The 24,188-nt window shown below is 33.5% G+C and overlaps 1 long non-coding RNA gene and 1 pseudogene across 2 annotated transcripts in view; one reads left to right on the forward strand and one right to left on the reverse strand.

Annotated features, from left to right (window-relative positions):
• Nucleotides 1-20,392, reverse strand: part of LOC144575385 (uncharacterized) — a 62,726-nt pseudogene extending 42,334 nt beyond the window's left edge. Inside the window, exon 1 of the transcript XR_013518436.1 lies at nucleotides 19,214-20,392. The product of XR_013518436.1 is annotated as an uncharacterized LOC144575385 (transcript). The remainder of the gene's footprint in view (nucleotides 1-19,213) is intronic.
• Nucleotides 30-2,110, forward strand: LOC144575337 (uncharacterized). The gene is made up of 4 exons (XR_013518399.1): nucleotides 30-450; nucleotides 1,562-1,628; nucleotides 1,834-1,932; nucleotides 2,028-2,110. It is a non-coding gene; the product is annotated as an uncharacterized LOC144575337 (long non-coding RNA).
• Nucleotides 20,393-24,188: the final 3,796 nt, after the last annotated feature.

The raw sequence follows: 24,188 nt of genomic DNA on the forward strand, positions 1-24,188 counted from the left end.
CCAAAATTTACTAGTAATTCAAATTTACTAATAATGACATTTCTGTCTTTATTTGCAGGTATGCTCATAAATACTACAAGGACGAATATCCCAATGAGCTCGTTGGTTTCATGGACCCTGGAAAAACATGTGGCCAATTTTTGAAGGGTGATGATCATGACAAACAATTTGTCGAGGATTACATAACAGCAACATTGAAAGAAAATAGGGACAAAAAGATTATATTCTTACCGTATCATGAGGAGTGAGTTATCTAACTCTATATTTATATAATTTCTTCCATTTCTTTCATTTTGTAGAAATTAAAAATTATAGCATGTTTTACATAATATGCAGTATCCATTGGATATTGCTTGCGTTGATGCCAAGAGAGAGCACGTTTTACGTGTTTGATTCCATGAGTGTCAGATGCCCGAAAAAAGTTTACTTGATCATCAAAGCACTTGAGGGGTAAGCTTTTCAAACCGCTAAGTATAATTGTAAATCATGCTCTCTTTTTTCTATTTCCATATTTTTCTTATTTAAAAACTTACTGCCCTCATATCTGTGACGGCATATACCAACTGATATTATACTCCTTAATGTTTACCTTATTTCTCAAGTCTTAACGACATTTAATCTTCAAATAAAAAGGAACCTTTTCATATTGTTTATTTCCTGCAAATGACTTGAAAGCTATCTGGAAAAGTCTATATAATTTTGATCAAAATTTTGTTCTCATTTAATCAAATGAGAAGGATTATAATTATCCCCACAATAATAAATTTTGATCAAAATTTTGTTCTCATTTAATGGCAATGTTGTTCTCATTTTGCAAAAAAGAAAAGGAGATTGTGTCCAGTGGAGTACTGGTTGGAATCCTCTTGCTGGTACGCTACTGGTGCTGTTGCACCAAGTACCCATCTTTGTCAGTAATCCACTTGAGACAATTATTCACTTTAGTCTACGTGTATTAGACATATCTAGCTTTCTAATGGAACGAAGATGAGTTTTATTTATACAAGGGTTGTATATAAAAGAGTAAAAGACGCAAGGGTTGTATACAAGAGTTTTATTTATACAAGGGTTTTATTTATACAAGGGTTTCTATTTTAGTTGCCATTGGATCCTCATCAAGGTCGTATTTTATATAATTCAAATAATTAATTTTTTGTAGTCATTTTGAATATCTTCTATCTTTCATCAGGTTACTTAATTCATATATTATATTTGCTGATGCCCGTATGAAAATGACCTAATTCAATTTTAATTTCAAGTCTTATTAATTCATGTTACATGTTTCTTTTCTGTTGTGTTTTATTAAAAAATATTTTCGTTTTTCATATTGTGGGAGGGAGAAAAAAGAACAGAAAGGAAGGGAATAACTTAGAAGAAGTGGAAGGGAGGGAAAATGAGAGGAGAACTGGGGCCACAGAGTCATTTGTTAATAATTGTAGAGAATGGGTATTTTGTTTGATCATTTTGGAAAGAAGGGCATTTTATCAAATTTCCCTTCAAATTCTCGTGCAACCCATAAAGTATCGAATTTATGCGCTCTCACAATTGAATTCTTTTCTAACAGCCCATTCCTAACGGATTCATGTACCGGAGGACCTGGAAAAACTAGGTGGAAGCGTTCAAATGTTAAGGTAAAGCAACTCAATTTTTGTGATTCAAAATAAAGTTGCTAAAGCAGCTCTGTTTTTGCATTTTTTAGGACTAAACTGTAATTAATTCAAATTTGTTCATTGGAAAGAGATGACGTGAATAATTCATATCTTTCGACTTCATATATGTTTGTATCTTTTGACATTTTGGATAGTGTTCTAATTTGAATTTTTTTTTTTAATGCAGTGCCCACAACAAGTTGGAGGTTGGGAATGTGGATATTATGTCATGCTATTCGTGTATGACATAATAACTCGATTCCTTGATATTTTTCCGAACCTCACGGTATGCATATATTTTTTTTTTGCAAAGTATGCATAATTAATTTATCTTGCTCCAAAAATATGAAATTTTGATATTTTATCATTTCAAAAATGCAGCACTTCCCCAAAGACTACACCGGAACAAACATCGAATACATGCGGACATTGTGGGGTAAATTTTTTTGGAATGAAGTATTAGGAGTTCAAAGTAAATCAATTTAGGAAGTGTTATTTTGTACTATTTGGTGAACCTTGTAATTTAAACATGCTTAATTTTAGGATGTGTTATTTGGGATGTTTAATTTAGGATGTGTTTTTCGGGATGTTTAATGTAGGATGTATTTTTTGGGATGTTTATATAAGCCAGCAAAAACATATGGTAGCTGGCCAAATCATAAAATTTTTTTTAAAAAAAAAAAAAACAAATAGTGTCGGATATTTAATCTGTCCGACACTAATAAATATTAAGCATCGCCTCGCCATATAATGATTTAGTGTCGGCTCATTATTAATAAACCGACACTAATTAGTATTAGTGTCGGACAATTATTAATAGTCCGACACTAATACCAATTAGTGTCGGACTATTAGTAAATGTCCGACACTAATACTAATTAGTGTCGGTTTATTAATAATGAGCCGACACTAATTGTTAACCTTTAGTGTCGGTTGTTTAAGGAATTAATATCAGCCCGATTAGTGTCGCCAGTAATCCGACACTAATACTCAAAAAACAGCTGACACTAATTCCATGTTCTCCACTAGTGCACCATCCATGGTAACTCTATCTGAGGCGCTGCTTGCTTGAGCTCTTGATAGAACAGGTGCTTATCCTGTTGGTTTGGTGGGCCGACGGATTGGATTAATAAAATCAAACTCACAAGAAAGAGAGGGACGAAGAAGTGAAGAGAGAGATGTTTTTCTCAATGCATGAGCGAAAGTAAAAGAAGCAACAACCAAAAATGGGAGAAAAATAAAGAGAGATTATATGAAGGGGCATGGGAGAAAGAGGCACTTAGAGAGAGAGAGAGAGAGAGAGAGGAGTGGCGTAGGTAGCGTAGGGTGCCTCCAAAGCAGTGTTATCAGAACCGGATCGGATCGGTGGTTTAACCGGAAAAAACCGGAACCGGTCAGCTCTCCGATTTGGTTCTTGAGAAATATTGTTCAGTTAATGAACCGGTCAAAAGAGGTTTAATCGGCCGATTTTATCAAAAATTCGCTAAATCAAACCGACACAAATGTCCGGTTCAAAACAGAGTTGCTAGTTTTTTATTTCCACTATTTTATTTGATATTTTAATGTTTAAACATGGTTCACATAAACCACTAACAAACCCCTTCAACAGGTCATGTGCACCAAGCTTAGATGAGTCAAGGGGTCTTCTTCCCATCTAAAAATGCAAAAATAATATAAGATCGATCAGATCCAACAACGAGGAAAGAACAAATAGCAAAGGTGGAAATGAGAAAACTAGCCTTCTTACGATAATGTCTTGCATCCACCTAAATAAAGATGAGGAAAATATGTCCGAGCCGTCAATCCCGAACTTGGTCATCAGATTTGAGAAAGAAAGGAATGCATTCCTCGGAGTTGACTTCATCAAAAGGCCAAATCTAGGACAAGAGACTCTAAACTCAAGTACAGGGAGGCTCGTGGGAATTGGACCATGCTTCCTGGTTTTTTTATTTAATCTGAGAGCGCTAGTATGTTAAGGCATGATTCAATGTACCAGGAAAAACTGAACTTAAAGAAATTTAACAATTGTAATCAGCAAAATAGCATAATAGCATAAGCATGAAACTAACATAATAGAAAATGTTTAAACAATTGACTTAGTTTTGTTAACTTTCTATAAGTACATACTGCCGATCGGACGAATTGTTAACTTTCTCCAAAGTCGTCCCTTGTGTGGTAGACATATTGCCGATCGGACGGATTGGACGGCGCGCGTACGGAGGAAGAAGAGAGAATAGAGGAGGACTTCCTTGTCCAGGAAGAAAAGAAGAGAAAGATGGGTTTAAATGGGGTGGGGCCAGATTGTAGGTGAGATAGGAGGAAAAAGGTTTGAGTGAGAGTGGGGTCTACTTGTCACAAAATTAAAAGAGAGAGTGCGGATCTCAATTCAAATGGAATGGAATTTTGGAGAATTTAATTCCTTCTCCCGTAAGGAATAAAAAGAAGAGAGAAAGAGAGGAGGGATTTTAATGAGGTGGGGTCCATTAGCAAAAGAAATTAGGAGAAATGAGAGTTTGAGGTGAGATCCATGTGGTCTTTCTCGTGTCGAATCGTTTTGTTTTCTAAATTATTATTATAATTCTCTAATCCTTCTCGAATCGATTGGGAAAGTTTTTGTCTCTTTTAGAATCGAATTATTGTTTCATTTATCTATTTATGTTAAGTTTTGATTTGGCGCAATTTATTCGAACGGTCAGATTATTTGTGATTTTTCTAACGTCAATTAACGATTAAACGAAACTAGACATTCCAATTTATTCGACAAAAATCAATGGAAATTTATGTTAAATATTTGTACGAATATTCGTTGTATTAAATTTTTAATTTATTTATGATCTATGATTATAAAGGTTGTATTTTAATTAAGCAACGTTTAAAATTTGAATTCTTATTCAGTTTGCAATTTAATTAGTGATTCACATAATAAACAAACAAACAACAAAAATTGGTTCAAATTTTCTGCGTGTTGCAAATTTTAGTTATCTATTAAATTTTCGTTTTAAATAATCATAATTTATGATTTATAATAATTAATCAATCTTAAAAATACAGGATATAACAGTATAACCTTAAGTTAATTGCGTACAGTCTGAGTATATTACAGATATAGTTAATTTGTCTCTCGTGCTAGCTTGGATTTGATCCAATGCGTCTGCTAGCAAGATTTTCTTGTGCCATAAGAACTCCATATATACTGCACATCGCACACACTAGCTAGCTGTACAAAGATGGAAAATGAAAAAGAGGAAACAAAAACTCTTAAATGAAAAAATGAAAAAGAAAAATCACCACACTTTACCTTAGTTAGCGGGCTTCCAATTTGGAAGTTCCAAAATTTTGATTGGGCTTTTGTCGAATTTTTCATTTCAAGAGGTGCTAGAAAGAGAGAGCAAGCGAAGCAGAGAGACGAGGTCAACAGTCAAAGGCGGGAAGATGATCTCAGCGCGTTTAATAACTCAAGAGGATTTAAAATTGATAAATCAAATCCGTTTAAGGAGTGCCCCGTTAATCAAATTATGGAATGATTGATGGAATCAGACGGTGGATGTGTGATGTGTCCTGAGTTATTTTAACATAAATGGATCGGATATTATCCGTTTATTCGGATTCGAATCCATAAAATTACTTAAATTATCCGATCTGTATCTGTATTTGAGACTATCTGTATCCGTATTTGTATCTTAAAAATTATAACAGATAAAAATACGGTAAGATTTTTAACTATCTGTAATTATTCGTATTTGACCGTTTACACTCCTAAACCACAATAAATGTACTCTATGTTCTTAATCGCATAGTTGCATTGTGTGATTTTTTTGGATTATTTTCTGTCAGAGAGAATGAATTAAACCAACTCTAATATTTTCAGTTTGAATCGAATAAATCGAAAATTACTTCAATTCACTAGTGGAAAAACTGGAATTAGGTTTGGTTATTTAGGCACATTAAGATCAGAATTTAACCAATCTTGATCCGGGCGATACTAATACTAAACTAATCTGGATCGGTTAAATAACCGATCATAAAAGTACTAATTAGGATCGGTTATTTGAAACAACCGATCCTAATTCGAGTTTCCGCCAAAAAAAAGGAATTAGGATCGGTTGTTTCAAAATTTTGATCCTAATAGTACTATTAGGATCAGTTATTTGAAACAACCGATCCTAATATTTTTTTTTGCAGAACCAACAATAAAAAAAGGGAATTGAACAACCGATCCTAATGCTTTTTTTTTAATAAAAAAATGGAATTAGGATCGGTTGTTTCAAAAAACCGATTCAAATAGTACTATTAGGATCGGTTATTTGAAACAACCGATCCTAATTTTTCTTTTCTTTTTTGTCAGAACCAACATTTTGTGAATCCAGATATAATGCATTACATATTATAACAATAAATTTAAATCTAAAAAATTTAATTAAGAAACATGCAAGTGACTGATTGAGCTATTTCTTCAATTAACACACATTTATGCAATAGACACATTTATGCAATAGACACATTTATGCAATTAATGTAAAACACAACAATAAAAAAAATGATAATTACCTCTTTTGCAATCACATCACTTGAGATTAGAAAAGACCCAGAAAAACAAAAGCAAAGAAAACAATTAGATGGAAAAATACAAAAAATAAATGTGTTTTAAAAGTATAATAATGAGAAAATTAGATAAAGCTAATACCGTGGTAGTTGATTGGTCGGATGATTAAGTAACTTGAGCGAGATGTCATCACGACTGTAAAACAATATACAAACGCCAATAATTAAGTTTTGAAACAATAAAAAAATTAAAAATTGTCACAATTGAGTTGGAAGTGCGAGAGGCTTGGCTTTGAGAGGGAGAGACGGAGACAGAGAGAGAGACACGAAGGAGAGGGAGAGACGGAGATAGAGAGAGAGAGACTCGGAGGTTTGACGATTTGAGAGGGAGAGACAGAGACACACAGAGAGAGAGAGAGAGACGCTAAGTTGAAAATGAGAGGCGTGAAATGAAAATAAGAACCCTAAGCAGGTTATATAGGGAGTTATCAGGATCGGTTATTTATTGAACCGATCCTAATAGTATTGAGAGTCAAAATTTTTGGCTAAGTACAGAGGCGCGAAATGAAAATAAATCCTAGTGCCAAATTAGAATTAGGATTTGTTAATTCAAAAAAACCAATCCTAATAGTATTATTAGAATCGGTTATTTGAAACAACCGATACTATTTTTTTTTTTGGCAGAACCAACATTAAAAAAAAATTAGGATCGATTGTTTCAAAAAACGAATCATAATTTTTGTTTTTGCAGATTTAGGATCGATTAATTCGAAAAAATAAAATATAAATAAATAAATAAAAATAGAACAGTCTTTATGCTTAGTGTAACAAAGTAATCATCTCCATTATATGTGGAGAGTGGTGCAACCTTTCCTCCTGGAACAGGTGCCCCAGAAACATTTGAAATAATAAATTCTTGGCACAGGGGGCTAAAGTAATCATCTCAATTATTTATGAAGTGATGCCGTAACTCTTTATAACTTTGACTTGATCTGTCAGTTAGATATTACAAGTCTAAAGATAATACTAATTAAGGACTTGGCCTTGATTCTTAATAATTTATTTTATTCAAATATACAAAAGAAAATATAGTTAGATTGCCTCAATAATGTCAACTTTTATTTTTTTAGAGAATAATTGGAGAGCGGGAGAGAGAATAATTGGATTATTTGATTATTGTTGACATATACCATTTGCTCGGAGATAGACAAACGAACATAATAAATAGCAAATGCATTTTAAAATAATTATATGAATAATTCTTGAATAATCTCTTAGGCTTTTGACTATACAAAATACCGATCATTATACGTCTACCGTCGAACGAAAACTTAAACCAAGTTTTTGAGCACTAAACGATATTTTTTTTGAAATTCTGATGCTTTGGATGTTCAAATATGACCCCCGAGGTGATACTCGGATCCGTTTTGTCATCCCATTTTTGAAAAGTCGTCATACGCGCAAATTCAACTTTCCTAGCAAAAGTTATGGCTGTTTAAAGTTTTTTCGATAACTGAATTTTGAAAATTCATAACTAACTATAGAAGAATCCAAATAAATTGAAATTTGTGTCAATTCTGTGTATTTTTTGAATGCTTTATATGCTGGTGTAATCACTTTTTAAAATTTTATGTTTTTAGTGCACTATACCAGTGGTCTTTGCTTATTGCTTGACTGCTGAGTTTGGACTTGGTACCATACCAGAGGTCAGTCTAGGGTGCTTTGCGCCGCTATAGTGCGCTATTTAGAACCTTGTTTTTGGCATACAAGAAAATTTTTTCTTCACAAAATTATTTAAATCAAAATATTAAGATCTCTAAAAATAATAGTATTAAATTATTTACAAAATAGTATTAGGATCAGTTATTAGAAAGAACCGATACTAATTCCTTTTTTTTCTGCAAAACCAATATTTTTGCAGAATTAGGATCGGTTAATTCAAAAAAACTGATCCTAATAGTATTAGGATCGGTTATTATAAAGGATCGATCCTAATTCTTTATTTTTGCATAACCGACATTTTTTGTAGAATTAGGATCAGTTCTTTGTAAAAACCGATCCTAATAGTGCATACATTAGGATCGGTTCTTTATATAATTGATTCTAATACTATTAGGATCGATTTTTTCGAAGAACCGAACCTAATGTATACACTATTAGGATCGGTTCTTTAAAATAACCGATCTGAACACTATTAGGATCGATTTTTACAAATAACTGATCCTAATTAGCATAGTATTAGGATTGGTTCACTTAAAAAGTCGATCTGAATAGTTGTTAGGATAGATTTTTTTTTAAAAAACCTATCCAGATAGGTATTAGTATCGGTTGTTTCATATAGCTGATCCAGATAGGTCTATACTAATTTCAGTTTTTCCATTAGTGGTTGTTCGATTCGGTTCTTAATAGGTTGATAAATTTAATTGGTTCGGTTCGGTTTTATTTTTGAAAACCAAAAAACAATTCTGTTTGACTATTTTATTTCGGTTTGGACCGAACCGACCGGTTGAACACCCCTACTTGTTTGGATGAAGAGTAGAGGAAGGGAGGGAATGGAAAGAAAAGAAAATTTTCGATCTAATCGTATTTGGTTTACAAAATTATATCAGAGGTGAAGGGTACAGGAGGTGAAAAGTTTAACCTTGCATAGTTGCATTATTGTAATTAATAGAATCGGTTTTTTTCCTTATCTAGAGTGTAACGGATGAAAAGAAATTTTGTTGCAAATATTTTTAGAAAAAATAACACAAATGTCAAAATCTATAACTTACATATATAATTATTATACAATTTTTTTGTCACAATTCTACAACCACCACCTAATTTTCATTAACCTTCTAAATTTTAATCAACCAAATAAAAAATATGACAGGAAAGAAAATTAAATTCATTTTTCCTCATTAATCATCCAAACACGAAAAAATTAAATAAGTTAATCTTCATTTATATTCCATTTCATTCCCTTCTATTCTTCACCTCCACTTCCTTCCTCTGCTCTCCATCCAAACATGATGCTAACATCAAATTTGTGCAGCTCATGCGGCAGGGGTATAATTATCATTTAACATCAAATCTAAGCAGAGTCTGCAGATGATTAAAACTTATTTTGTTTTTTTTAGGAAATGGCTGGGGTATAGTTGTCATTTGACATCAAATCTAAGGAGCAGCAGAGCCTACGGATGAGAACTGAATCTACTGCACCCTGAGAGTAAAGAATTCCTGCCCCTAGAGTCACTGCCGGATGGATTTGGAGTGGCCTGAGATCAAATATTTAAATGTTAAAAGTCACTCCAAATCCACCCGGTAGTGACTTTAGAGGCAGGTGATCCAGTTCCCTGCAGATGAGTAATTTTTTGTTTTTGTGGAGAACTGTTAAGATGGTCCTAAGGATTTATTAGAACATTTTCACGAGGGAATCCCTCGTCCAATCCTCGCGTTCCAAATGCGAATCTGTCCGTAGTGTGAATCAGTGCGATAGGTTGTTAAGATGATCCTAAGTTTTATTAGAAAGAACATCAAATATAACGCGGACTCGCCTGCGGGTAACTTTTTGTTTTTGTGGGGAGAACTGTACGTTAAGATGGTCCTAAGGTTTTATTAAACTTTTTCACTTGAAATCCCTCCTCCCGTCGCTTTCGAAATGCAAATCTATCCATAGTGTGAATGAGTGCGATAGCTTGTTAAGTTGATCCTAAGGTATATTAGAACAAGTGGCGGGAAAAAATAAATAGCAGCCTCCATTAGCTACAGAGCTATATCCGCTGGTGCAGAGTTTGGATTGCTTATCAAGTTCCTAACATGAGGTACTTGCACATCCTTGATTTCATTTTGATTTCATTTGTTTTGATATATATGCTAGCTGGAGGAGTTTTAGGGGTTTTGGGGTTATATATGATCTTATTGTTGTCAGTTAATTACTTGTTTCTTGTTCATCCTTGATTTCATTTTGATTTCATTTGTTTTGATATATATGGTAGCTGGAGTTAGGGTTTTTGGGGTTATGATGTTATTGTTGTCAGTTAATTACTTGTTTCTTTAACCAATGTTTAAGTAGCTAGTATTCGTTTCCATTAATTTTTGTTCGTTAAAGGAATAACTCAAGTCTCAGACTCAAAAGAACTTTCCATATTCTGGATCATGTGATTTGTAATTGTACTATTAATTTCAAAGATAGCTTTAGGCATAATTTCATTCCGTTTGTTCTCCCTCGCATACATATATAGATGTCTGACATGGTATATATATATATATATATATATATATATTGCTCGTATTTTCCGACCACTGAACTGGTTCAGTCTCTATTTGGTCTTTGGATCCTCAAGGGAATTATCTGAAACCTTGAACAGTTCTTCCCGCCAAATTAAGCACGTCTCACCTGTGGCTGTTATGGAACCACATCATCTTGGTCTTTGGATCCTCAAGGGAATTATCTGAAACCTTTAACAGTTCTTCCCGCCAAATTAAGCGCGTCTTACCTTACATGGAATCACATCATCTTTTCAGAAAAGGAAATCTTTTACAATTAGTGGATCCGGACCGTTCTTTTTAACTTGGCACGAATCTCAAAGCCCAGTAATACTGCCCCCTGGGCTTCCAATTTTCTAGTTCTGAGCTTTTAATTGGGCTCTTTTCGAATTTCTCATTTCAAATTAAGAGGCTTCCAATTTCTCTTTTAATTGGGCTCTTCCAATTTTAAATTAAGATGCCATTTTTTCTTGGTATGTAATGTTATTCATTGTTAAGTTATTATATTTCAAATTATTTATATATGAATGTAAAGGAGGCAAAAAATATTAATTTATGTCATTACTTAAGCCACACAAACTCCAATTCATATTTAACTTTGAGATATCAATCAAACACTCTCCTAGGCACCCACGAAATTTGTTGAATAGAATTGAATTGATTGACGTCATAATTGACTCACATGTATTTATTCTTCCAGCAGTTCACTTTCAATTGACATGACCTCCGGCCAACCACTGGATTTAAATTCATCAGAGCTGACACAGATCAATTATGGCAACGCAGCAAGGCCTGCATCAACCAGTCAAGGCAGGCTGGAGAATGGACTTAGCGTGTGGCAAAAGGTGGAGAACGGGCTCACCATAGTGGAGAGGATCGTCAACATAGTGCAGAAAATTGTTTCAGTGATGAAGATTTTGGGTCTGGTTTGATCTACAGCCATTCCTTTTGTTTTATTTTCTATATGTCCGATGTGATATATTTTATGTATTGGTAACCACCACTGTCTAGCGCAGCTGGTTATGGTATTAGTTTTCCTACATGATACTCTGAGTTCGAGTAAAGTGAGTGGGTTGTGTGGGATGCCTATGGATTTGTAAATAAAAAAAAAAATTATGTATTGGTATTGAGTGATGTTTCTCTCTTTGTAGTATACTACAATCACTGATGTTTAATAAAAAATTTGGATTGTGCATTGTAATAAAAGGAGGGATCCACTTACACCCTTTTTTGGTGACATCGGATTACACTCTATATTTTTAAAATCCAAACAGTCGATTCAAACCGTACAACATGATGGATATATTAAAATGTGCATTAAGATCAAATTTTTTATTTTTTTTTTGAATATTTTTACTATTATTAAGATGAGTACAATTAATTAATTTCAATTACAAATAATTTCTTACTTTGTTTTTAAAGATGTCATCATGAAACTTTCAGCAGCACACGTGAATTTTATGTTTTATTGGATCTATAGATAGAATAAAATGTATTGCTAAATGTAAGAAAATTTAGAAATTAAAAATATGAAACCTTCAAACTTCCACTGCATGCACAAGACGTCTCCGGGCAGATGCAGCATTTGGCTGATGAGTACCTCCAACTCGTCCCCAGAACTAATTATTTGTCGGCATCCCTTTCACCTCATTCCGGTAGATGCCTTAATTAAAATTAACCATGAAATGGGATTTGAGTGTTTGAACTTCTTGTTGTTATAATTAACATAAGATAATTTCTTTCAGTAATTATGGGTAAACAAATGAAAAAAATAACAGCAAATCTGAACTTGGCTGAATTATTTCATGCATGAAATGGTTTAATAATTTTGCAAAAAGAATGAGAAAAGGCGAAGAAAGGGATGTACCTAAATGCTGGAAAAAATTCTCTTCAGTGCCACCCAATATCATATGCTCCTTTTCCCCTCTCTCTCTCTAGGGCTGTCAATGATACATTTTTAGCTGTTTATCCGACCCGTATCATATTTGATAAGACGGGTATGGGTAAGATGTTTTTTTCGTTAACTTATTGGGTATGAGTATGAGTGAAAAAAAAACTGTTAACCAAATGAGTAAGGATATAGGTAATTACTATTTCGTACACGTTACCCTATATGTTAATTATAAAATATACATATATATACAATTCAATTTACAACCCACTTAAATATATATATTCGTATTTTTGAATTTTCTTCATTTATTAAAACACAATTTAGTTGGAATTGATTACATATTTATTTTTTTATTATAATTAATTGTGAAATGAATGATTTTTTATATTTAATTTGTAAAATATAATAAAACTAATTATTATATTAGTATTATCCGTTGTCATCCACTACCGTTTTGTTACCCGATAATATTAACATGTAAGGGTTTAGTAGAATAAGATAAATTCTTAATGAGTATGGGTAGAATAATAGAATATGGATAAAATCAATTTTAATGAATATGAGTATGAAATTGTCTTTAGAAAGAAGTCTGTTCCGATTAATCAACTAAATCATGGATCGCACTCGCTACTAAGTTGCAAGTCAGAAATCTTTTCTTCAAAGGCTACTAACAAAATATTTATTTCAAATGTAGGCCCAATATGGCCCGATTTACTTAAAACCCAAAATTTGCTTCAAGTGATCCACCTTTACGCACTTGTTCTCTAATGCACCCCCAAATCCACAATCAAAATCACTTGTTAATTTCTAAGGACAATTTTAAAACATTATTATAATGTTTGAATCAAAAACATCAAGCGGACTTCATATAGGTCATTTCGAATTGGCATCATCTCAGATTCAACTACGGGTTCATGTGATTTAAATTTTAGACAAGTTTCAACTTAAATCAGATTTTACTGCCTATGGAAGTACCTCAGCAAATAAGTGGTATACTGGTATAGATAACTTCATTTGACTTCAAATTATTTCCATATTTGGAAAGCTAAATTTTTTGATCGAAAGTAAAATTAGAAAAAAAATCCATTATAGTTGATTGTGAATTGAAATTCTGGGATCGAATGTAAAACTATCGTGATACTTTAGCAATACAAACTTGAAAGCCAGTAACAAATCAGATGGTCCACCAATTTAACCCCAAATGATTCGTATATTGAGAAATTTTGCTTTATTTGACATCGACGTCAAATTATGATTCATAAAAAAAAAATGTTACAAATATGCACCTTGTAAGTTATAATATAGATAGATGATCGTGTATCAACCTTAAGGAATTAGAAATGCTATTGTCGCCGATTTAATGTTGATAAAAATAAATGTTCAGATGACTAATATAATATTATGAAGTGCATCGTCATTATGCAATGAATATTTGTCGTCATTATGATTGTGCTAGATGTGAAAAATTGTAAGGCATTTGTATATAATTTTGCCCATGTAATTTTTTTTTTTTTTTTTTTTGCAATATGCAAAATCTTAATTTTCATAAATAAAATTGGAGTGCCCTCATATTAGGTATTCATGTTCTTTTATAGTTGGTGGGCTTCATAAATAAAATTGGAGTGCCTTAATTTAATGTCTATCTTACTAATTTGTCAATTTGGTGTAGAAACATACCAATCATGTAAAGAATGATCCATTTACTTTAAGTATGTGCAACAAATTACGGTGCTCTACACTTGTGCTTGACTTGTAATTAAATATCCTCATAAAATTAATAGAAGTCGTGATACTTTAATTCTTCTTAATTTTTTATTCAGGAGAAGATATTTCTCAATAAATTATAAATTAGAGCTTTCTGTTTCTGGTCTTTCTTGTTTCCGTTTGCACATTCTGTTAAATTTTAGCATTTTTTTTTTTTTTGAAAAAGTGGTGACCCACCGATTGCCAATCTATCATACTTGGTTTTTTAAAATGTAAAGGCAATCCGAGATAAGTAATAGGTAACGAAGCAATTTTACAACCAAATAAATCAGCCAAATGTAACCCTTCATGATCAGATAAATTAAATAGTACCATTTCTGATTTTGCATAATTAATTTTCATACCAGAAAGATTCTCAAAGGCAATCAAATGTAGTTTAAGGGCAGCCACCATTCGAGTGTCAGCTTAAAGAAACAATAAAGTATCATCTGCAAATTGTAAATTCAAAACTGGACCAACATTTACAAAATTACCAATACCAGAAATAAACCCTGCTGATTGGAAATTTTAGCATTTTATCCCCTGTTTTCAATTTATTTAAATCCTCGCTAGAGTTCAAGCTGTAAGATGTTCTTTTGCTAACCTTGTGATGGCTTTAGATCAAGGGGTTCAATTTCAAATCATTTTTAATTCAATTTATATAAAAATAAAGTAAATTTGTACAGGGAGTTGATAGTTGATACAGATCAGACTGTTATAGTGTGTATAAAATAAACATCTTTATCTTTACAGAAGTGTATAAATTTGGTTTGATTGCAATTTATATCAAACAAGAATATTGCTAGCTAGTGAATGTAACTTTCTAACAAATAAACCAAATTGAAGTCAATGACCTTAAATAATTAATGTATGTAGTTGCAAATGACATATTTAATGCTTGTTTCTACAACAGATTTAGTTCTAACATGTTTTGGGTCATTTTCAAATAAGACCCAGTGGTCAAAACTAAGGTCAAGCAACATATTTTGGCTGTAAATTTTGTAAATCAAAATAAAAAAAAATCTATAAATTAAATACATAACAATGGTGAGGTAGCAATGTACTGCATAAGAAGTTTCAATTGAGTGAAATCATATTTTATTTTGATACTTTTTAAAATATTAAAGTTTCAAATTGTTCGTACACACAATGTTCAGAATTAGATTTCATGAATTATTGCATGAACGATAATACTATATTTTAATATTATTAGTCCCTTAACATTGACCTGAAACACAAGCCAGTGAGAGGGGCATTTTTGCAAATCCAGTGGTAAACATTGACCTGAAATTATTTTTTGTTGAAACATTGACCAGAAAATTTTTTGTTGATCATTTTCTTTTATGCCAGCAAACACCTGTCATCAAACCTAAGAAATCAAACCCAGTACTTGCATGTACCAGTACTGGCACAAACCAAACCAAGTAGTAGATATGGTCCCAATACACCTCATAAGTCATAAAGACCAACAAATTAACATTATTAAATTAAGATTCAATTAGCAGCAATAAACTAAACCATCTGTCAGTATATGTAGAAACAAATTAATTAATAGCATGAAAGATGACATCATGTAATGAATAACTAATTTATTTATAGCAAAACATTTAAAGTAGTAAACCATCGCCCGAGAGAACAGGTTTATCTCTTAATTTATAATTTATAAGAGGAGATTGGTCTAATCAACTATAAGAAAACGGGCTACAAAAAATTTGAAGGCAACGTCCACAGAGATTTATAACATGCAAATAACATGGGATACAAAAAAAAAAAATTGTTTACAAATATTGTCAAAATTCTATATGACCTATTAATTTTTTATTTTATTTTTAAGGTTAGTAAATTTTAAGTGAATACTTGCATATGTTCAAACAATATTTTTTTATTAACAAGATTATAAATAATTAGGTAAACATTATTTAATGACAAGCATAAATTGTATTCGCATAATTATGTCTTAAGTGTTTAATTAATAGGTTATATGAAAGAGATAAGTACAAAATAATTAGACACTACATCATCAAAACATTGTTTAACTGATTAATTACGAGCTTGTTCATTAAAAATATATTGGTTGAAGATATGTAAAAGTTTTGAAAATTTTAAAAGTTAAAAATGAGTTGGTTAATTATTTCAGAGCATTGACAACGAAATTCAAAAGTTTTTTTGTTTTGAGAAAGACAACGAAATTCAAAAGTTAATGAAAAGGTCGCACAATAAAACGATTCCGATAAACTTGATAATTTGATTCGAGTAGTAGTTGGAAATAATGAAAATATTTTTTTATAACTAAATTTTGTGAATACCTGAAATGCTATAAAAACATGAGACTACTCGTATTCTTATAATTTAGATAGGCTGTGAATTTTATGCAAGTTAGATATCTATTTACCATCGATTAACTATCAATAAAATAAAAGAAATAAACGTCAGATTTCGGGTAGAAAAATAAAACGGCAGTGGAAATTGAATTCGGATGTACCGCAAAAAGTAATATTTAGAATTAGTGGATCCGGACTGTTCTTTTAAATTATCACGAATCTCAAAGCACAAATAATACTGATCCCTGCGGCTATTCAAATAGGCACTATTTTTCAATTAATCTAAAACTGTAAAGTAGTGAATCTGATCACCTTATATATACTAGAGAGCGTGGAAATTGTGGAAGAGATTTACTAGAGATGTGACTCATGGTGGTTGTAGAGTTTGTGCTCATAGAATGCTGCGAAACTAAATAAATTTTAAAACTACAAAAAAAAAAAAAAAAAAAAGTAAATAGTAAAACTCATGAGGGCTTCTTTCGGCTCAGAAGTCCACTTGGTATAAGTATTTTTTTGTTTCATTATCCCAATTCTAGATTCCTAGGGGCTTGTTTTTTTTTCTTCGAATTTATATTTTAAAAGTTAACTTTACTCAAAAATATTTTAAAAGTTAACTCAAATTTTGAGTTCAAATCCGGACCGTCCGATCTTTGTACCTAGGTCTGGATTGTCTCAAATTTTTATTAGACGGTCCAGATCTAGACTCAAATTTTGAATTACTTTAAAGGGTCCGGATCCTACTAATATCTATTCTCCTAAGATATCTGACGGTGTAGAATACTCACAACTGATTTGGAATTTTCAATGGTTGATTTTGAACTATATTTTGATAAATGGTCAAGGAAATTTTAAATTAACCTTTTTGTTTGAACAATTAGGATAAAGAAAAATAACAATATTTATGAAATGTACCATGAAATATATGCATACTAGAACCAACACAGATTAATAACAATATTTGAGTGTAATTATCAATATGGGCTTTAGACCTTATACGGTTTGTAATATTAAGAAGTTACTATGGTCTCCATCAAATATGCAATGTACTGTTTATAACCTGTGATTGACCCTCAATTTAGTAGCTTATTAGACCTAAGAACTTAGAATATTGCAATTAGTACTCATTGTAGCTTTAATTTTCCGCCAAAACACAATTCAGATTATAGATAGTAGTACATAATATCAATAGATATTTTAGATACCAACAGTGATAATTGGTACCAGCACATTGGAAGTTTGAAACAATACCAAGACATCTCAACAATGTTATCACCCAGAAATATACTAAATCACCCATTTTAAATTATCAAAACAACCCCAAATCTAATCAAGTATAACATCCATCCGTCCATTTACTTCACATATGAAGGATTCACCACTCTAACAGACTCCTTCCTTGTCAAGAGCACAAAACCAGCAATGCATTTGAAACAATTGAAGCCAAATCAGCTACCAACCGCCTAAATCAGTAGGGAATAATAGCATCTCATGAAAGACAATAGAAGTTGAAATTAAAACACATTTTATAAGAATTTCACGGAAGCAAGTTCAAAGTTCAATGAAGCAACTCCTTTGCTCTCGTAACTTCACCTATCTCGCACAACCCATCTATCATAGATCGAAATAGAAATCATGTAGCAACTAATTTGCCTTGTCAGTTTCATCTTTCCTGCCCAACCTACTTCTAACAGTGTTGTAAGTCGTGACATTAGGCTCGAGCCCTTTGGAAATCATGCTATGCAGCACCTCCTTTGCCTTCACAATTTCACCTTTCTTGCACAAACAATCCATAAGAGTGTTGTAAATCATGACATTAGGCTCAAGCCCTTTGGAAATCATGCTATCAATCACCTCCTTTGCCTTGTCAATTTCACCTTTCTTGCACAGCCCATCTATAAGAGTGGAATAGGTCACGACATTAGGCTCAACCCCTTTTGAAATCATGCTATCCAGCACCTCTATTGCTTTGTCATTTTCACCTTTCTTACACAACCCATCTATAAGAGTACTGTAAGTCACGACATTAGGTTCAAGTCCTTTAGAAAACATGCTATGCAGTACCCCCTTTGCCTTATCAATTTCACCTTTCTTGCACAACCCATTTATAAGAATGCTATAAGTCACGACATCAGGCTCCACTCGTTTGGAAATCATGCTATGCAGCACCTCCTTTGCCTTGTCAATTTCACCTTTCTTGCACAACCCATCTATAAGAGTACTGCAAGTCACAACATTAGGCTCGAGCCCTTTGGAAATCAAGCTATCAATCACCTCCCTTGCCTTGTCAATTTCACCTTTCTTGCACAACCCATCTATAAGAGTGTTGTAAGTCACAACATTAGGCTCGAGTCCTTTGGAAATCATGCTATCCATGACCTCCTTTGCTGTGTCAATTTTACCTTTCTTGCACAACCCATATATAAGAGTGTTGTAAGTCACGACATTAGGCTCATGCCCTTTGGAAATCATGCTATGCAGCACCTCCTTTGCCTTGTCAATTTCACCTTTCTTGCACAACCCATCTATAAGAGTGTTGTAAGTCACAACATTAGGCTCGAGCCCTTTGGAAATCATGCTATCAATCACCTCCTTTACCTTGTCAATTTCACCTTTCTTGCACAGCCCATCTATAAGAGTACTGTAAGTCACGACATTAGGTTCAAGTCCTTTAGAAATCATGCTATGCAGTACCCCCTTTGCCTTATCAATTTCACCTTTCTTGCACAACCCATCTATAAGAATGCTATAAGTCACGACATTTGGCTCCACTCGTTTGAAAATCATGCGATCCAGCACTTCCTCTGACTTACCAATTTCACCTTTCTTGCACAGCCCATCTATAAGAGTGTTGTAAGTCACGACATTAGGTTCAAGCCCTTTGGAAATCATGCTATCCATCACCTCCTTAGCTGTGTCAATTTCACCTTTCTTGCACAGCCCATTTATCAACGAGTTGTAAGTCACAATATCAGGTATAAGGCCAACAAGGTGCATCTGTTTATACAAACCAAATGCCTTAACGAGTTCACCCTCCTGGCTAAGTTCAGCTATAACTGTGGTATACGTAATCACATTGGGTTCACTCTCAACACCATGTTTAATCATTTTAAAAAGCAATTGAAGAGCTAAGCCAGTGTTGCCCTTGAAGCAAAGACCCTTGATAAGAATGTTGTACGAGATCACATTGGGTATAGATCCCAGCTGAGGCATTTTTTCGATCACAATGGTTGCAGCCTCACCGACCCTATTATGAGAACAAAGGCCCTTGAGTATTGGAGAGAAAGTCACGGCCCCAGCTCTGAAACCTTCTTTGAGGAGCCGTCCTAGAAAAGAAAAGGCTAGGTTGAGCCGATTTGTTTGGGCACAGTAATTGATCATGATCCCATAGGTATAGTAATCACATTTGATTCCTTTAGTTCTGATATTTTGGTTGAAGAAAGAAAAAACGGTGGGATCAGAGTTGCGGACCAAGGAGACCAGGTGCTGATTGAAGTGACAGATTGAGTGCAAATCGCATGAAGTGACTCTTTCATACAAACGGCGCCCACCTTCCATTGTTGCTGCACGTCGTTCCAAAACAAGAAATAGAAAGAAGGGAGATCAGGATATGCAGAATCTAGAGAAGAAATATTAGGTACATAAGTAAACAATGGCATTAATCAGGACAGAAAATTGCTTAAACAAATATTCCCAGAGAGATTATAACAATGCAGATAGTGCCAGCAGAAGCAGCAATCGGTCTATAAGGAGTCGTTTCAGCCCTTCTGAGAGAATAAGTCATATAATTAAGTCATACTATAAACTGATACTGCTGTTGCAAAATATTGTTATGTAACCCTACTGGTATTGACAAATCTCCTGCTTCCAAGTTATTACTAGTTCCACAATCTGATACTGACAAAATTACAGATACTTCAATTCAACTCAATAACAAAATATTCATCAGAACAGAATTTCAGATGATTCAAGGGCTCGATTTCCACGTTCCCTACCAAAAGCAAAGATAAATCAAAAGCATTTGATAATTTACCGGTTAAATGCTTCCAAATCGTGCTTTCAAGGCGAGCTAGAACAACCTCCTCTTCCGGCAGGTGAACTTGAAAAAGAGGAGAGGGATAAACCCCAGCTCTGATTTGGGAGGGAAAAACGAGAAAGAGAGGAGGGAGAAAGAAGGTAAGAGAGAGATGCAGCCGGTTTGGTTACTGGCAAGTTCAGCGGAGTCATTTGGTTTGAGCAGCTTCGGTCGGTTCTGTTATAATTATAAACCGAACCAACCTATAAAAATCGAATAACAACAATAATTGAACCTTCCTCGAACAAACAAAAAAAATAAAAATTGAACCGACCGGTTCAATTAAACCGAAAAGTTGAATTATTTGAATCAAACTTTTTCGGTTCGGTTAAAAACCAAACAAACCGGTCCGATGAACATCCTAGGTTGTGCTCCAGACATAGGGATGCGAAAGAAAGGAAAAAAAATAATCATTGTGTGAGGGAGACGCTCACTTTAGACTGGTCCTGTTTGACGGTTTTCTCTGTTCCAGAAGAGAAGAAGCGAAGAGAAAGCGGAGGTGAAGAAGCACGGTTCAGAAGAAAGAAAAGCTTCGCATAGCGTTGATTTTTGACGAGTTCTGTCACCTCCCATTTAGAGTGAAAAAATCACTATTCAAAAGCTGTCTCATTCCCATCTCTTCCCTTCTTTTCTTTTAGGGCATGTTCGGTCTCTAATTGAAAATGGACATGGGTACAGAAATTGAGCTTTGAGATAGGGAGCCAGTATTATTTGAGCTTTGAGATTCGTGCAAAATGTATTGCAACGGTCGAGATTTTCCAAAAAGTCACGCAAAATATGAGATATTTTAGACGATGGGAATTCTTCAAACTGCAAACATGCTGAAAATAGAAATCGTTAAAAGTCGTGGTTATTTAATTTATCAATTTTTTTAGAATAATTATCTCAATCCCCACACTCCAGTACCTGCATTGTACCCCCATCTCTTACACAAATTTTAACTTCTCATAAACTAACTTAACTAACTAATTTAATTAAATTTATTTACAACACTGTGATCTTCCAAATTTAATTAAATTCATGGATATAAATATTTGAAAGATAATAAATTAATACTTGTAAATTAAGATATTAATACTTGCATGTCTAACTTGATATAACTATATAGAGGGACCACTCAAACTACATGGGAGAAGAATCATACACATTTTTAGAGGTGGGTTTTTTTTTTCAATATCTTCCACATTTCTCACGTTCTATAAGGAATTTGCGAATCTAAAACCATGAACGTATTCTACGCAATTTTATCTTTCAAATGAGATCCATAATGACGTACTTTCGGATTCATCGTCATACAAGTATTTATACCTCATTGTGCAGGTATTTATACCTCATCGTGCAAGTATTTATACCTATACTTGTAAGTATTTTATCCCTAATCGTGGACCCCGCATCTCCGCATCACATTTCTCTAATCGTCCCTGCGTCAACGTTTATCTAACAAAAATAGTTGACCACATAGGTATAAATACTTGTAATACTTGATATTAATACTTTTAAATGTCAGCAGTGTCATATGTGCAAAATACTAGGTATAAATACTTAAATGACGAGGTATAAATACTTGTGTGATGACGAGCTCGAAAGTATGTCATCATGGATCTCATTTGAAAGATAAAATTGCGTAGAAGACGTTCGTGGTTTTAAATTCGCAAAATTCCTTATAGATCATGAGAAATGTGGATGAGATTGAACAAATAAAATTGGAGAGATAATGGGAGGATGAGAGTGCGGGTACTCGCGTCCCTTTTTTTTAAATAGTATAACCGTCTAAATAAATTTCGAGTTTTTTTGAGCTTATAATTGTGGCAACCGTTCAACAAAGTTGTACGACCAATTTAGCTCTATTTAACTTTTTCTTTTAGTTAATTAAAAACAAATTATTAGTTGATATGTCGCAAATCACGAAATAATATATATAATGGTTGAAATTTATTCCACTTACTATCTAATTAGTGAACTAATTACTAGCCTTCCCTTAACAGCCACTGTCAAGATTTTCAAAAAAAAAAAAAAAATTACTAGCCTTAATACAAGATAATTTCATTTATCTGATCCTAATCACAATTCACACATCTTCTTCAAAATCAGATGTTTCCACAGATTTAGCGCGCTGCCTTAGAGATGGTGACGAGAATTTCATTCTTGGCTATAATCTCAAGTGTGCATGTATCTCCACATTTTATGTTGTTCTTCACACAGAATTGTTTCCATCCTCTGCAAAAACTATTGTATTTAGCAAAAGTGTTAAAATATACCTTCCAAGTTTCTTGTTTCTCATTCTTGAGTGTAATCATTCCTTTTTCCAAATTGTGTGGAGGCACCGAGCCAAATATTTTTCGAAGACTCTGCAATAGACAGTTCATTTCATTTAGGCACAATTTTTTGAACTATACGTGGCCCACATTGAGATTCGTGCTAGATTTAAACATAATACTCAGATCTCATTATACAAGGTCAGGTGTTGCACTGGATCTGAATTCAAACGTAGCCCAATCTTAATCAAAATATCATATAGCCATTTTCAGGAGCAACTGGCTATCAGATCTATGGTTAATAACCCTAGTATTTAATTTAGTGTTTTTTGTTTGAATATAGTAAAAAAGGACCATTTTATCAACAATATTCATTTTCTTCTAACTTGAAAATTGTTACGTTACGAAACTTTAACAATTAAATTCGGAATATCTTAAAAGCAAGAGTCGAAAATTGTGCTAATAAAATAGACATTTAAACCTTAATTAAGGTTCCTCTAAATAAGTAAATTAAGTATGAATCGAAACCGCGTCGAAATTTCAAAGTTCTGGACCATTATAGGTCCAGTGCGTCCGCACTGGTGGTGAGTGCGGGTGACTGACCCGCACTGGATTCTGTTTTCCTTAGTTGTTTTCTGAATTTCTACTCAGTGCGTCCGCACTGAGTTGAGTGCGTCCGCACTGAGAAATTCTGTATTGACTGAATTTTCCAGAATGTGACTAAGTCCTGAGTGCGTCCACACTGGATTGAGTGCGTCCGCACTGGAGTATTATTCTGTGTTGATTGAAGGTCACCACGATTTGATTTGATTTGATTTGATTTGATTTGATATGTATGTAAATGAATTTACGAAGTTAAGCACTTTGATCCAATGAATTTGCCAAGTCGGGCTGTATGCTGACTTGGATTCCCAGGATCCTAATGGCCTTAGGTGAACGGCCCTCGATGTTCCCAGTACCGGTTGGGACGAGGGAGGGTGATTATGTTATGAGGTGTGATTGGAAATCGTGGGTGACTAGTGTGTAACGTCTATGGCTCGGTGGCATTCTCCTACGTGTTAATGCATTTGGAAGGTCGATTGAATATTACGAATATTGGAAACGATTCTAAAGAAGATTTTCTTTATGTGACTTGAACCAGACCATAATAATTGTTAAGCCAAGCGATTACAGATGGGTGTCAGATAAAGGGTCCAGCTCGGTTGGCCATCTGTAGATGTCAGTAACCCTACAGATGTGGGTTTGATAAAGGGTCCAGCTCGAAAGAACATCTGTAATTGCTACAAGCCCTAATGAATTGAGTTAAGCCAAAATATCTGTTGTGTTTGAAATTCATCTTGGAAATTCCGTAAACTGTGATTCATCTGATTAATTGTTGTCGAGCATTGGCATTCTGTTATTTATGAATATATATCTGTTTGAACTGTTTTGGTTTGGGTTTCATTGTTGAATATAGAGTTTGATTGC

This window comes from Carex rostrata, chromosome 24, assembly GCF_964058835.1.
Source record: "Carex rostrata chromosome 24, lpCarRost1.2, whole genome shotgun sequence".
Lineage (NCBI taxonomy): Eukaryota > Viridiplantae > Streptophyta > Magnoliopsida > Poales > Cyperaceae > Carex > Carex rostrata.